The sequence below is a fragment of the Macaca fascicularis genome, chromosome 6 (assembly GCF_037993035.2).
Source record: "Macaca fascicularis isolate 582-1 chromosome 6, T2T-MFA8v1.1".
Lineage (NCBI taxonomy): Eukaryota > Metazoa > Chordata > Mammalia > Primates > Cercopithecidae > Macaca > Macaca fascicularis.
Window position 1 is genome coordinate 145,213,176 of NC_088380.1, and position 14,680 is coordinate 145,227,855.

At 47.1% G+C, this 14,680-nt stretch overlaps 1 long non-coding RNA gene across 1 annotated transcript in view; it reads left to right on the forward strand.

Moving 5' to 3' along the window:
• Nucleotides 1–14,386, forward strand: part of LOC135971432 (uncharacterized) — a 110,606-nt gene extending 96,220 nt beyond the window's left edge. Inside the window, exon 3 of the long non-coding RNA XR_010587640.2 lies at nucleotides 14,234–14,386. This is a non-coding gene — a long non-coding RNA (uncharacterized lncRNA). The remainder of the gene's footprint in view (nucleotides 1–14,233) is intronic.
• Nucleotides 14,387–14,680: the final 294 nt, after the last annotated feature.

Below are 14,680 nucleotides of genomic sequence, written 5' to 3' on the forward strand. Positions count from 1 at the left end.
GCCCAGATGATTGGGGAGTTATTGTTTTGAGGGAGGGTCAGAGGTGATATTTTAGCCCATTAAGCCCGCTGCTTTCCAAGGCCTGATTTTCCTCAGGCACCACATCAAACTTGTTCTCTAGCTGCCAAAGATGGCAGGATTTCAGCTGAAGGTAATTTATGTTAATTTTTCCCCTTTCTGGTCCATTAAGTTTTGTGATGTTAATATATCTTTTTTGGGCCTCTTCAAAGGGTGCTGCTGGGTGGCCTGGGTGTGGGGGCCACCTGCTGGCATGACATCTGGGACCCTGTGTCTCCCTTCCTCTGCTGCCCGGGGACTCTCCATTGCTGAGGGCCTTGTTGGGAGGCTGCTCTGGCCAGCAGCTTTGGGAGGGCAAAGACCTTCCCTGAGCAGGTATTTTTCAGAGTTCTTTCCTTACTATCCCTGTTCCAAGCTCAGTTTTTCAGGGATATACTGAAAGAAGCCTAAGGTGCAGTGCAGTCAACTAAGCAACACATATTTTGGAAATGTCAATTAAGTGCCAAGCTACTGTCTTGGGAAATTTTGGGGATTCAAAACTGAATAAAACATAGTCCCTGTCCTTTTTTCTTTTTCTTTTTCTTTTTTGAGATGGAGTCTTACTCTGTCACCCAGGCTGGAGTGCAGTGGCATGATGCCGGCTCATTGCAGCCTTAACCTCCTGGGCTCAAGTGATCCTCCCACCTCAGCCTCCAGAGTACCTGGGACCACAGGCATGCACCATCATGTCAGACTAATTTTTTATTTTTTTGTAGAGATGTGGTCTCCCTATGTTCCCCAGGTGGTCTCAAACTTCTGAGCCCAAGCAGTCCTCCCACCTCAGCCTCCCAAAGAGCTGGGAATACAGGTGTAAGCCACTGTGCCTGGCCAGTCCCTGTCCTTAAGGTGCTTTCCATCTAGTCGGGATCTTGGGGAGATGTTAGGTGTACCCAAGTATAGTCAATTCTGTTATAAGGTGACATGTGTGCACCTAAAAAATCACCGAGCTGTGCAAAATCCCTCAGGGCTTATGGGAAAAAATGGGTCACAACACTGAAAACTTCATCAGTGACACACTGAAAACTAGCCAGGCGCAGTGGCTCACGCCTGTAATCCCAGAACTTTGGGAGGCAGATCACCTGAGGTCAGGAGTTTGAGACCAGCCTGGCCAACATGTAGAAACCCTGTCTCTACTAAAAACACAAAAAAATTTAGCCAGATGTGGTGGTGGGCGCATGTAATCCCAGCTACTTGGGAGGCTGAGGCAGGAGAATCATTTGAACCCGGGAGGTGGACGTTGCAGTAAGCCAAGATAGCGCCATTGCACTCCAGCCTGAGCAACAGGGTGAGACTCTGTCTCAAAACAACAACAAAAACAACAACAAACAATAGCAACAAAAATAATAGCAGAGCTTTACAAATGTTAAGTCATTAAGAAAAACATAGAGGCCTGGCACAGTGGCTCACAACTGTAATCTCAACACTTTGGGAGTCCAAGGCGGGCAGATCACTTGAGGTCAGGAGTTCAAGACCAGCCTGGCCAACATGGTGAAACCCCATCTCTATTAAAAACACAAAAAGTAGCTGGGCGTGGTGGCGCGTGTCTGTAATTCCAGTTACTCAGGAGGCTGAGGCAGGAGAATCACTTGAACCCAAGAGGCGGAGGTTGCGGTGAGCCGAGGTTGCACCACTGCACTCCAGCCTGGGCGCAAGACTCTGTCTTTAAAAAAAAAAAAAAGGAAAGAAAGAAAAGAAAAACATAAATACTGTAGTAAATATGGCACTTTCCCTTGAAAAAGACCTGAAGTTTGCTTGTGGAAGTAGGTATCAGAAAAGTTGCAGCTTGCGAGTTATTGTGAAGCAGTGGAGGGAGTTATCTGAAACGTAGGGGGAAGTTAACACCACATGCAGATGTGTTATGCGTGGTGTTTGTCCAGGTTTTATGTATTCCTCTGTGTGGGCTGGTTCAGCCGGGTGTGGTTTTCTGCACTTACCAGAAGCAAACATGAAATTTGCATTTTTCTTGGAGAGGCTGAGGCGAGTGGATCACTTGAGGTCAGGAGTTCGAAATCCATCTGGCCAACATGGTGAAACTGAGTCTCTACTAAAAATACAAAAATTAGCCCGGCATGGTGGCACATGCCTGTAATCCCAGCTACTCAAGAGACTGAGACACGAAAATCGCTTGAACCCAGGAGGCGAAGGTTGCAGTGAGCTGAGAGATTGCGCCACTGCACTCCAGTCTGGGAAACCGAGAGAGACTCTGTCTCAAAAAAAAAAAAAGAAATTTGCATTTTTGCTCAACTTGCTCCCTGATATATCAATCACTTTGGAACAAATTCACATTTTCAAAACAAGCCTTACAGAAGCATAAGACACAGTATATACACCAAATTCTATAATATAGACTTGCAACAGGATAATTTATTAAGGAGACTCAAAGAGATAGAAGAGGCCCAGTGAGGGACAGAGACACCCCTACGGTTGCCAGATATTTGTTCCCTTTTCATTTTTTTCCTCTTCTCCATTCCAAGAGGGTAGCTAAGTCTTAAGTAATTATTTGCCTCAGAGGCATTTGCAGAACCATTCATTTAATCAATCAATAACCATTCACTGAGTCCCTCCTGTGTGCCAGGTGGTATTCTGGACACAAGAGGATAGTGCAATGAACAAAACCACAAAGATTCTGTCTTCATGGAGCAAGGGTTGTAGTGGGAGAGACAGAAAATAAACAAATGAATATATTATGCAATGTTAGGCAGTAAGAAGTACTACTAAAAAATACAGAGCAGGCCGGGTACAGTGGCTCACACCTATAATCCTAGCCCTTTGGGAGGCCAAGATGGGAGGATCACTTGAGCCCATGAGTTGGGGACCAGCCTGGGCAACATGGTGAAACCCTTTCTCTACAAAAATACAAAAAGTTAACTGGGTGTGGTGGAGTGTGCCTGTAATCCCAGCTACTTGGGAGGCTGAGGTGGAAGGATTCCTATATGGAGAGAGAGAGAGACAGGGAGAGACAAAGAGACAGAGAGACAAAGAGAAAGAACAGACAACATAACTAGAGAGCGACTGGGAGTGGAGGGAGAGGACGTGACTCCTTTTCAGGGAGGGGACATTTGAGCAGAGATCTAAATGAAGTGAGAGAGTGGGCCATGTGATTATTTAAGGGAAGAGTGTTCACAGTAAAGAGAACAGCAAGTGCAAAGGCCCTGAGGAAGAAGCAAGCTTGGTATATTCAAGAGATGTCGGCTGGGCGCAGTGGCTCAAGCCTGTAAATCTCAGCACTATCGGAGGCCAAGACAGGTGGATCACTTGAGGTCAGGAGTTCGAGACCAGCCTGGCCAACATGGCGAAACCCCATCTCTACTAAAAATGCAAAAATTATCCAGGCATGGTTGCACATACCTGAGGTCCCAGCTACTTGGGAGGCTAAGGCACGAGAATTGCTTGAACCCGGAAGGTGGAGGTTGTAGTGAGCCAAGATCACACCACTGTACTCCAGCCTGAGCAACAGAGTGTTATTCTGTCCCAAATTAAAAAAAAAAAGAGAGAGAGAGATGTCAAGGAAGCCAGTGACTCAAAGTGAGTGAGAGGCAGAGAGAGCAATAGGAAATGAGATAGGAGGCATAGCAGGGGCCTGGTTACATAATGTGTGTAGATTATGGTCAGGTCTGAATTTTTTTCTAAGTGTAATGGGAGGTCATTGGAGCATTTTGAGTAGGTGAGAGACAGGATCTGACTGAAATATTAGAGGGCTCACTCTAGATCAGTTCTGTCCAATAGAACTCTGGCAATGATGAAAATGCCCTGTGTCTCCTCTGCCCAGTATGGTAGCCACTGGCCATGTGTGGCTATTTGTATTTCTTTTAGAGATGAGTTCTTGCTGTGTTGCCCAGGTTGGCCTCAAACTCCTGAACTCCAGCATTTGCCCCACCTAGTAACTGGGATTATAGGCATGAGCCACTGCACCTGGCTGGATGTTTGGCTATTGAGCACTTGAAATGGTGCAAGTATGACTTTGGAAATGAAATTTTAATTAATATAAATGTATGTTTAAATAGCCAGCTAGCCAGTGCTGTTCTAGATGTTGTGCAGAAAATCGACTGAAAGGGAGAAAGAATGGAAGCAGGGGCACTTGTCCTTTAGGTTGCCCGCTTGAGTATCTTCCAAGTTTTTGTTTGTTTGTTTGTTTTGTTTTTGAGTCAGAGTCTCACTCTGTCACCCAGGCTGGATTGCAATGGCGTGGTCTCGGCTCACTGCAACTTTCACCTTCCGGGTTCAAGAGATTCTCCTGCCTCAGTCTCCCAAGTAGCTGGGATTACAGGCACGTGCCACCGCCCCTGGCTAATTTTGTTTGTTTGTTTTTTGAGACGGAGTCTTGCTGTGTCGCCCAGGCTGGAGTGCAGTGGTGCCATCTCGGCTCACTGCAAGCTCCGCCTCCCGGGTTCATGCCATTCTCCTGCCCTAGCCTCCCGAGTACCTGGGACTATAGGCGCCTGCCACCACGCTCAGCTAATTTTTTTTTTTTTGTGTGTTTTTAGTAGAGACGGGGTCACCATGTTAGCCAGGCTAGTCTTGATCTCCTGACCTCGTGATCTGCCCACCTCGGCCTTCCCAAGGTGCTGGGATTATAGGTGTTAGCCACTGCACCTGGCCGTATCTTCCAAGTGTTCTAAAAAAAAAAAAAAAAAAATGAAAGCAGGAAGACTAGTTAGGACTACAAGAATCCAAATAACAGACAATGGGGGCTTTGACTGAGATGATAGCACTGGAGATGGTGAGAAATGATTAGATTCTGGATATATTTTAAAGGTTAGACACGGCAAGCTAATGGATTGAATTTTTTTTTCTTTTTTAGAGACAGGGTCTTGCTCTGTCACCCAGGCTGGAGTGCAGTGGCATTATCACGGCTCACTATAGCCTCAATTTCTTGGGCTCAAGTGATCCTCCCACCTCAGCTTCCTGAGTAACTGGGATTACAGGCACGCATTATCATGCCCAGGTAGTTTTTTAATTTTTTGTAGAGATGGGGAGTCTCTCTATGTTGCCCAGGCTGGTCTTGAACTCCTGGGCTCAAGTGATCCATTTTCCTCGGCCTCCCAAATTACAGATGTGAGCCACCGTGCACAGCTGGATTGAATATTATTATAGTGTATAAAAGAGAGAAAGGAATTGAAAATGAAGAAGTTTTTGGCTTGCAACTGAGTGAGTGGTGGTTTCATTTCTTGTAATGAGCGATAATGGAGAATGAGCTGAAAGCTTCCATTTTGCATTGCTCCCCCTACCCCTAGTCCCAAGCTCACTGATGAGATTGTACCAGAGTCCTACAGCGGACAGGGAGAGAGGAGGGTGCCCTGGAGGGCAGCCAGATTGGGAAGATATCTGAAGTCAGGGGTCTTTTGAGCTGGGCAAAACTGAACCCCCTTCCTTGACAGTGCCTCTCAGCAAGCGCAAAGAGAGGCTGGACTCCCACAAACCCGCTGCTTCAAGTTTGGCTCCAAAACAGCAGAGCTTCCTGATCTGAAGGAACCAGTGGGTTGGGGTGACAGATGTGTCAGTGGTGTCCTATGTGGCTGAAGAGTGGAAGGGCCTCCATGACACTGCCTGAGGCTCTGAGCTTCATGAGTTTGGCAAGACAGCTGGGCGCCCGTGCTCTGTCAGCCTCAAGAGAGTTGATCTCGGCTCACTGCAACCTCTGCCTCCCGAATTCAAGTGATTCTCCAGACTCAGCCTCCCAAGTAGCTGGGATTACAGGCACCCACCACCATGCCTGGCTAATTTTTGTATTTTTGTGGAGATGGGGTTTCGCCACATTGGCCAGACTGGTCTTGAACTCCTGACCTCAGGTGATCCACCCACCTCGGCTTCCCAAAGTGCTGGAATTCCAGGAGTGAGCCACTGCGCCCGGCTGAGAATAGGTATTTGGAGTCATCTTTAAGTGAATTCAAAGAAAAAGAAGTGTAGGTACTTGAAAAGCGTTGTGGATGGGATGATGTTTAGACTTGATGACAAGGGGTTGATGATTCGGGGGCAGAGTTAGTGAGTGCTTCTATGGCATAGACTAGATTCTGTGTCCAACGAAGTTCAGAGCTTCTTCTGGGACCTTCTCAAGGGGTATAACAAATTTCTTTCATTCAGGTTATTCTATAAACATGTTAGAAATAATCTTTAACCTTCTGTGTGGGCATCACACACTGAAGGATGTCTATGTCAAGGCAAAGACAATAAATACCTCTCTCTAGCAGTAGGTAAAATAGAGAATGTGGAAAATCTGGGTTTGAATCCCAGGTCCCTCCCATACTACCTGTGTGATTTGGGACAATCACTTCAGTTAATTAATTACTTCTTTCTGAGCCTCAGTTTACTCATTCATAAAATGGGACCTCACAGGTTTGCAATGAGAACTAAATAATATATTAAAATATCATCAGCAGCACCTGACACATAGTAAGAGCTCAGTAAATGCTAATTTGCTTCCCTATGGAATTGAACAAAGCTGCTCCTAGTGGCTTTGGCCCAGAACCTTCTTGGATATGCTGCCCCATATCTCCTCTGGTTTTGACCTGGATTCTCCACTGCTTGCTCGCATTCCTTCATGGCTTTTTCTCCCCTGCATTAATTCTAAGCACCTGCTTGTTATTAAAGTAAAATCCTCTCTTTGCCTAGTCCCTTGAGAACTGAAAAAGCACCTGTAAATAGAAGGTGTGCCCCCTATGACACAGCACTATTGGCATTTTGCTCTCTCTTTTTTTTTTTTTTTTTGAGACAAAGCCTGGCTCTGTCACCCAGGCTGGAGTGCAGTGGCGCGATATTGGCTCACTGCAACCTCCACCTTCCCGGGTTCACACCATTCTCCTGCCTCAGCCTCCCGAGTAGCTGGGACTACAGGCGCCGCCATCACGCCCGGCTAATTTTTTTGCATTTTTAGTAGAGACGGGGTTTCACCGTGTTCGTCAGGATGGTCTCCATCTCCTGACCCTGTGATCTGCCCGCCTCAGCCTCCCAAAGTGCTGGGATTACAGGCGTGAGCCACCGCGCCCGGCCTCTTTTTTTTTTTTTTTTTTTTGACACAGAGTTTCACTCTTGTTGCCAGGCTGGAGTACAATGGCGCAATCTCGCGCTCACCACATCCTCCACCTCCCGGGTTCAAGCAATTCTCCTCCCTCAGCTTCCCGAGTAGCTGGGATTACAGGTGCCTGCCACCAAGCCTGGCTAATTTTTTGTATTTTTTTAGTATAGACAGGGCTTCCCATGTTGGGCAGGCTGGCCTTGAACACCTGACCTCAGGTGATCCGCCTGCCTCGGCGTCCCAAGGAGCTGGGATTACAGGCGTAAGCCGCCACCCCCTGCCTGGCATTTTGCTCTTGAAAGGTTAATAATGGTCAGGGCTGTACCTTTAGAAAACTCGGCCAGCAGCGCTCACCAGAAATAATTGCAAGAGCAGGGAGGCACGGAGGTGGGGTGAGAGGATGTGGGGTGGGTATGGAAGAAGGCCTGCAGAGCAGGACAGTGAGCCTCTGTAGGGAGAATGGTATATTCCAGGGGGGAAAAATGACAGGCCATTGGAAGCCCCTGGCCATGAGAGGTAGCAGGGTTTTGGCTTCAACCTGGCCACTTTCCCAGACCGCATTCTTATTGCTGATCCCTTGCTGGTCAGCAAGAGCCCCTGAGAGGACTTGCTGTGATAATTCGGTACCCGATCATGCTTCAGTTGCAATTTATTTAAAGTTGACAATAGGGTTCCTGTCTTTTACAAGCAGATTCCCTGCCCTTGAATCTCTGCAGGCTGGATTTTTTGCCTTGATGAAAAAGTAGTTAAATTTCACACTCATTATAGTACCTGGCATCTGACATCCTCCAGAGACTTTATAAAGACTAATGAAATGAAACCCTCAGCGCTATTGTAAACAGGGAAGAGGAGAGAGCAGACTCATATCCTCTCTCTGCAGGAAACAAAGAGCTAAATCTGCCTCATATCCACCCCACCAGTGGACCCATTTTTTTTAGGCTAATCTTCAAAGGGCTACTGACTGGTTGTCAGACAGGTCATGGCTCAGAGCACCTTTGGAGAGTGGGATCTGCCTGAAAAATGGGTCGATAAGGCACCAGCATACAGGTCTGCGCTGCTGGAGATGAGGCCTCCAGACCCAGGGATTCTGTTCCACCTTTTTTCACTCAGCATCAGACATCAACTGGTCAGGGAAGCTGTGCTGATCTTTGCCAGTGTCTCCAGGAATTGAAGTGTGTGGGCGTGTCTGCGCTGTGAAGAGAAGGCGAGTGCAGAATTTGAGGTGTGGTTTAAATGAGGAAAAGTACGACAGTATGATTCCCTCCCCCAACCCAGTTAGTGCCTTCACCCCATCCTTTATTGGGTCTGTAGTGGGAAAGACGGAGTTTATAGTCAAACAGACCTGAGTGCAAATTGTCCTGTCATTTGCCTGAAAACTTAATTTCTCCAAGTCTCAGTTTCCACATCTGTACAATGGGGATAATAATACTGTTATGATTACCTATGGTTGTGTAACAATCTCAAACTTAGTGGCCTTAGGGGAAAAAAAAAAAAAAAAAAACAGGCTGGGTGCAGTGGCTCATGCCCATAATCCCCACACCTTGGGAGGCCAAGGCGGGAGGATTGCTTGAGGCCAGGAGTTTGAGACCAGCCTGGGCAATATGGGGAGACCCCGTCTCTACAAAAAATAAAAAATAAAAAAACCAATTTATTGTGCTCACAGATTCTATGGGTCAGTAATTTGGACGAGGTACAATGGCAGTTCCTGAAACCCCTAGTTCATGATGTCTGGGGCTTTAGCTGGCATAGCTGAAAAGGTGGGTGTCTTTAATGGCCAGAATTATCTGGAGGCTTTTTCATTTACATGTCTGGTGCTTGGGCTAGGATGACTTGAAACTGGGCTCAATTGGGACTGCCAACCAAAGCATCTCTATATGGCCTCTGCACACGGCTGGGCTTCCTCAAAGCATGGTAACCTTTGGGACTTCTTACATGGTGACTTCAGGTTCCAAGAGTGAGTGTCCCAGCCAACAAGGCAGGAACTTCATGGCCTTTTGTACCCTGGCCTTGGGAGTCACATAATATCATTTCCACCATCTTCTACGGGAGAAGACGTCACCAACCTGTACAGATTCAAAGAAAGAGGACATAGAATTGGTCCCCACTTGATGAGAGAAGGGTAAAAAAATCTGAAACCATGTTTTATTTTTATGTATTTATTTATTTTTGAGACAGAGTCTGGCTCTGCCACCGAGGCTGGAGTGTAGTCATGTGATCTCGACTCACTGCAACCTCTGCCTCCCGGGTTCAAGTGATTCTCCTGCCTCAACCTCCTGAGTAGCTGGGATTACAGATGCCTGCCACCATGCCCGGCTAATTTTTCATATTTTTAGTAGAGATGGGGTTTCACCATGTTGGCCAGGCTGGTCTCAAACTCCTGACCTCAAGTGATCTGCCCACCTTGGACTCCCAAAGTGCCGGGATTACAGGCGCGAGCTACCGTGCCTGGCCTGAAGCCATATTTTAAAACTACCACCAAGCCAGGAGCAGTGGCTCCTATATTATAATGCCTATAATCTCAGCACTTTGGGAGGCTGAGTTGGGCAGATTGCTTGAGCCTAGGAGTTTAAGACCAGGCTGGGCAACATGGCGAAACCCCATCTCTACAAAAAAATACAAAAAGTAGCCAATTGTGATAGCTTACACCTGTGGTCCCAGCTATTTGGGAGGCTGAAGTGGGAGGATCATTTGAGCCCAGGAGGCCAAGGCTGCAGGGATCCATGATTGTGCCATTGCACTCCAGCCTGGGCAACAGACTGAGATCCTGTCTCAAAAAAATAAGAAATACAAAAAAGACCGAGTGTGGTGGTGGTGGCTCATGCCTGTAATCCCCCGTAATCCCAGCACTTTGGTAGGCTGAGGCAGGGGAATCACTTGAGGCCAGGAGTTCAAGACCAGCCTGGGCAACAAAGTGAGACTCCATCTCTACAAAAAAAAAAAAGAAAAGAAAAAAAAGAATAAAACTGTCCTCAATTCCTTCTTCCTTCACTTGGTTCTTGTGAAGAATAAGAGAAACAACAATCTTATACATAAAAGGGGTTCAGTAAATATTATTCTGAATCCTCCCAACTCCTTCAGGCCTTTCAGAGCAATTTGTGCTCACTCCAAAGGAGCAGAACACAATCACCGATGCCCAAAATAACTAAAACTAGTTCTCGCTTTTCTGCCTTATCTTCTACCCTGAATTATCATAAAGTCTGGAGAAACGATCCCCTTAATGCCAAATCTTAGGGTGGTGACTTGGGGCACGTAGGTGGTTTAATATCCCTTGAGAATTTTCACAGCTGCTTCTCAGGATAGAAAATTAAAATGAAAAGGCGAAGCCAAAGTCTAGAGCTTGAACCCCCTGCTGGGAGACTCCAGTCCTGTGATTCGGTTCTAAGCATGCCAAGCCCTGTGCTACAGCACGAAGACAGCTCTGCATTGAGTGTGTATTTCATCATGACCTCTGAGGACGCCACCCTGGGAAGTGTAAAGCTCCAGTGGAAAAGCAGTCCCAAAGAGGCAAAGCGACTGAATCAGAGCAGGGCAAGAAAGCTGCCAAGTTTGGACCCCACTCAGAGAACACAAATTCCGGGTTTAAAATCCAACTCCAACGTTTTTGGGGTCCAAGTTCCATTTACTCTTGGCAAGCTCACTTCTTTTGTTCACAGAGAGAGTAGAAACTTTAAGGGGCTCCGAGAAAGACCTCTCACATCGAATCACTCTCACAAAGCCACAGGGAACTGGGGAGTGTAAATGAATCAGGAAATTATGGCTTCTTTTTTTCCTTTGAATTGTATAAGGGAACATAAATTAAGGAGAAAAACTGCCAAGAGAAAGAAAAGTATGCAGTGTTTCAGCCAACTTCGAGCTTTGAAAGCAGCTTCAGAATCATGCTGTAACACTTTCTGTTGGGCCTACCAAGAAATGCTGGTGAGCAGGTGAACAAAGGGATTGGTAGGAGGTAAGCAGCAAGGCCCTGCATATTGAAGGGAAGGGCATATGGTAAAGGCAGTGTATTAGTTGTCTATTGCTATGTAACATAGTACCCCAAAATGAAGGAGCTTAAAACAGTACACTTTTTTTTTTTTTTTTTTTTTTTTTGGAGACGGAGTCTTGCTCTATTGGCAGGCTGGAGTGCAGTGGTGTGATCTCGGCTCACTGCAACCTCCACCTCCCTGATTCAAGCAATTCTCCTGCCTCAGCCTCCCGAGTAGCTGGGACTACAGGTGCCCACCACCACGCCCAACTAATTTTTGTATTTTTAGTAGAGATGGGGTTTTACCATGTTGTCCAGGATGGTCTCGATCTCTTGACCTCATGATCTAACCGCCTCAGCCTCCCAAAGTGCTGGGATTACAGGTGTGAGCCACCGCACCCGGCCAAAACATTACACATTTATTATCTCACAGTTTCTGAGGGTCAGAAATTAAAGAGCAGGGCCGGGTATGGTGGCTCACCCTTGAAATCCCAGCACTTTGGGAGGCAGAGGTGGGAAGATCATCTGAGGTAAGGAGTTCAAGACCAGCCTGGCCAACATGGTGAAACCCCGTTTCCACTAAAAATACAAAATTAGCCGGGCATGGTGGTGGACACCTGTAATCCCAGCTAGTCAGGAGGCCGAGGCAGGAGAATCACTTGAACCTGGGAGGCGGAGGTTGCAGTGAGCTGAGATTGTGCCATTGCCCTCCAGCCTGGGCAACAAGAGTGAACCTCCGTCTCAAAAAAAAAAAAAGAAAGAAATTGGGGAGCAGCTTAGCAAGATGGTTCTGACACAGGGTCTCTCAAGAGGTTGCATTGCCTGGGGCTGCAGTCATGCAAACACCTGGGGTGCTGCCTGAGGGCTTTGTTCTGGCCACAGGAACACACCTGGCCTCTCTACAAAGGGAAAGTAGGGAGTGCCAGAGAGTGAATGGCTCAGCTCAGGAAGCAACTCCCAATCAATGACAGAAGTGTATGTGTGTGCGTACACACGTTGTCTGGCGGGGTGGGAGGTGTTGGTGTTGGTGGATAAATGCCCCAGCTTCAGCGGTCATCTGAAGGCTTGACTGAGGCTGGAGGATCTACTTCTAAGATGAGTCACTGACATGGCTGTTTACTGCAAGTCTCAGTTTCTCCATAGATGTACTTGATATGGCAACTGATGAGAGAGAAAGAGACTGAGAAAGAGAGAGCCCAAGACAGAAGCTGCAGTGTCTTTTATAACCTAATCTCAGAAGTGACATACCATTACTTCTGCTATATTCTATATTGGTCACATAGATCAACTCTGGCACAGTGTGGGAAGGAACTATACCAGATGTGGATACCAGGAGGTGAGGATTGTTGGAGGCTGGATACAGTAGATGGGTAGAGGCACAGAAACCAGAAGGATAGGTGGCTCTAGGCTCCTCCCCTGAATGCTTACTGGTTCAGAGAAGGGCAGCCTTCCTGTGATCTCTACCCCATTTTTCTCTTCTCCATCCCTGATGGGCTGTAGACTCTGTGAGGACAGGGACTGTGTGACTGTGCCTGTCTTATTAACTACTGTTCCCCTAGGGCTGGTCCATGCCTGGTATATAGTAAAGCCCTCAATACATGTTGGTTGATTTGTGAGATGCGTAGGAAAGACAGAAGTAGATGAGGTAGAAACAGTAAATCGGATTAAGGTATTGAGTTCAAGGCTCAGGGCTTGGACTTTGTATCCTGGATGACAGGAAGGCATTGGGTGGGGCCCCCTTAGACCCCGGGTAAGTGCTGGCTCTTGCTCTTCCTCTGCCTGGAACATGCTCCTTTAGATCTCCTGCTCATCATTCAAGGAGGGTTACTGACAGAACGATGTCTTGGAGGAAGTAGGATGTGTGTGGCTATGTGTGCAAAAGCTCATGTAGAAGGGAAAGGTTCCAAGCTCAAAGCAAAGGAAAAAGAAATGGGTGGAGATTCCAAGGCATTTTGAGATGGGGAGGAGGGACATTTGAAGGCAACAAGGACAAGAGAAAGGAGGGAGGGTAAGGAAGCTTTCTGCTTATCTACTGGGAGTGATGAGGAAGAGGGAAGATAGCTTAGTGAGGGACTGTTTAGCTTCAAGGGATAGAAACCCACTCAAACTGGCTCAAGTTAAAGAGTGCACGTTGGAAGGCTATAGGGGTTTCTAGCAGATGTTGTTACCCCCCCTTAAATCCTCTTAGTCCTTACCTCTGTGACTGATCACACAAACACCTGGGGCGCTGCCTGAGGGCTTTGTTGTGGCCACAGGAACACACCTGGCCTCTCTACAAAGGGAAAGTAGGGATTGCCAGAGAGTGAATGGCTCAGCTCAGGAAGCAGCCCCTAGTCGATGACAGAAGTGTATGTGTGTGCATACACACGTTGTTGGGGGGGGTGGGGCGGTGTTGGTGTTGGTGGATAAACGCCCCAGCTTCCTCACCCTCAGTTTCTCAGTTAGGATATCCCTGATACATGTTTCCTCATTGTCTTCTAGGGGCCCCCAGCAGTCCTTGCAGTGAGTTAATATACACCACTTAGTGGTTTCCTTCTCTTTTATTTATATTTATTTATTTATTTATTTATTTAGAGACAAGGTCTCACTCTGTCACCCAGGCTAGAATGCAATGGCGCAATCTCGGCTCACTGCAACCTCCACCTCCCAAGTTCAAACAATTCTCCTGCCTCAGCCTCCCGAGTAACTGGGACTATAGGCACATACCAATGTGCCTGGCTAATTGTTTGTATTTTTAGTAGAGACAGGGTTTTGCCATGTTGCCCAGGCTGGCTTTGAACTCCTGACCTCAGGCGATCCGCCTGCCTTGACCTCCCAAAGTGCTAGGATTACAGGTGTGAGCCACTGCACCTGGCCCAACATTTGGATAAGAAAGAGAAGAGCTAGCCGGGCGAGGTGGCGGGCGCCTGTAGTCCCAGCTACTCGGGAGGCTGAGGCAGGAGAATGGCGTAAACCCGGGAGGCCGAGCTTGCAGTGAACTGAAATCCGGCCACTGCACTCCAGCCTGGGCGACATAGCGAGACTCTGTCTCAAAAAAAAAAAAAAAAAAAAAAAAAAAGAAAGAGAAGAGCATTCCAGTTAGTGAGAACAGTACATAGCCTGGCCTGCCCTTCTCTTTTTATTTCTTACTTCCTCCCTCCCCTACCAATGTTTCCTGGAATCACCTCCTAAATAAACTATTTGCACTTGAACCCCTGTTTCAGGGTACCCCAAACCAAGACAGATGTCTCACAAAACACAAGCAGAGATGTCAGTCTTCAGGCCTCACATGGAGAAGGTGGAAGAGAGGGGCTGCTTTTCCAAAGCCCAGCTTCAAGCTTCCACGAGATGATTTTCCCTCTTATTTTGAAGTCCTGGTGAGTCTCTCTCTTCTCTCCATTTTAATAAAATCTGCTTTCTCATTGCCTAGTTTGGCATATGCTATGGTCCCCACTTTGTCATCAACACCCCTGAACTCATCTTATGCCTGATGTACCTGAAAGCACTTCATAAACTGTGAAGTGCTGAACAAATGGAGCAGATGAGGAAGACGGGGAGAAGTAGAAAGAGGAGGAAGAAGAAGAAAAATAAGTGGAAGGAAGATGGAAGGCTAAAAAGCAGAAATGTAGTGCAGAGTCAGATGAAGAAAGCCAGGGCAGGAAGGGGAGGCA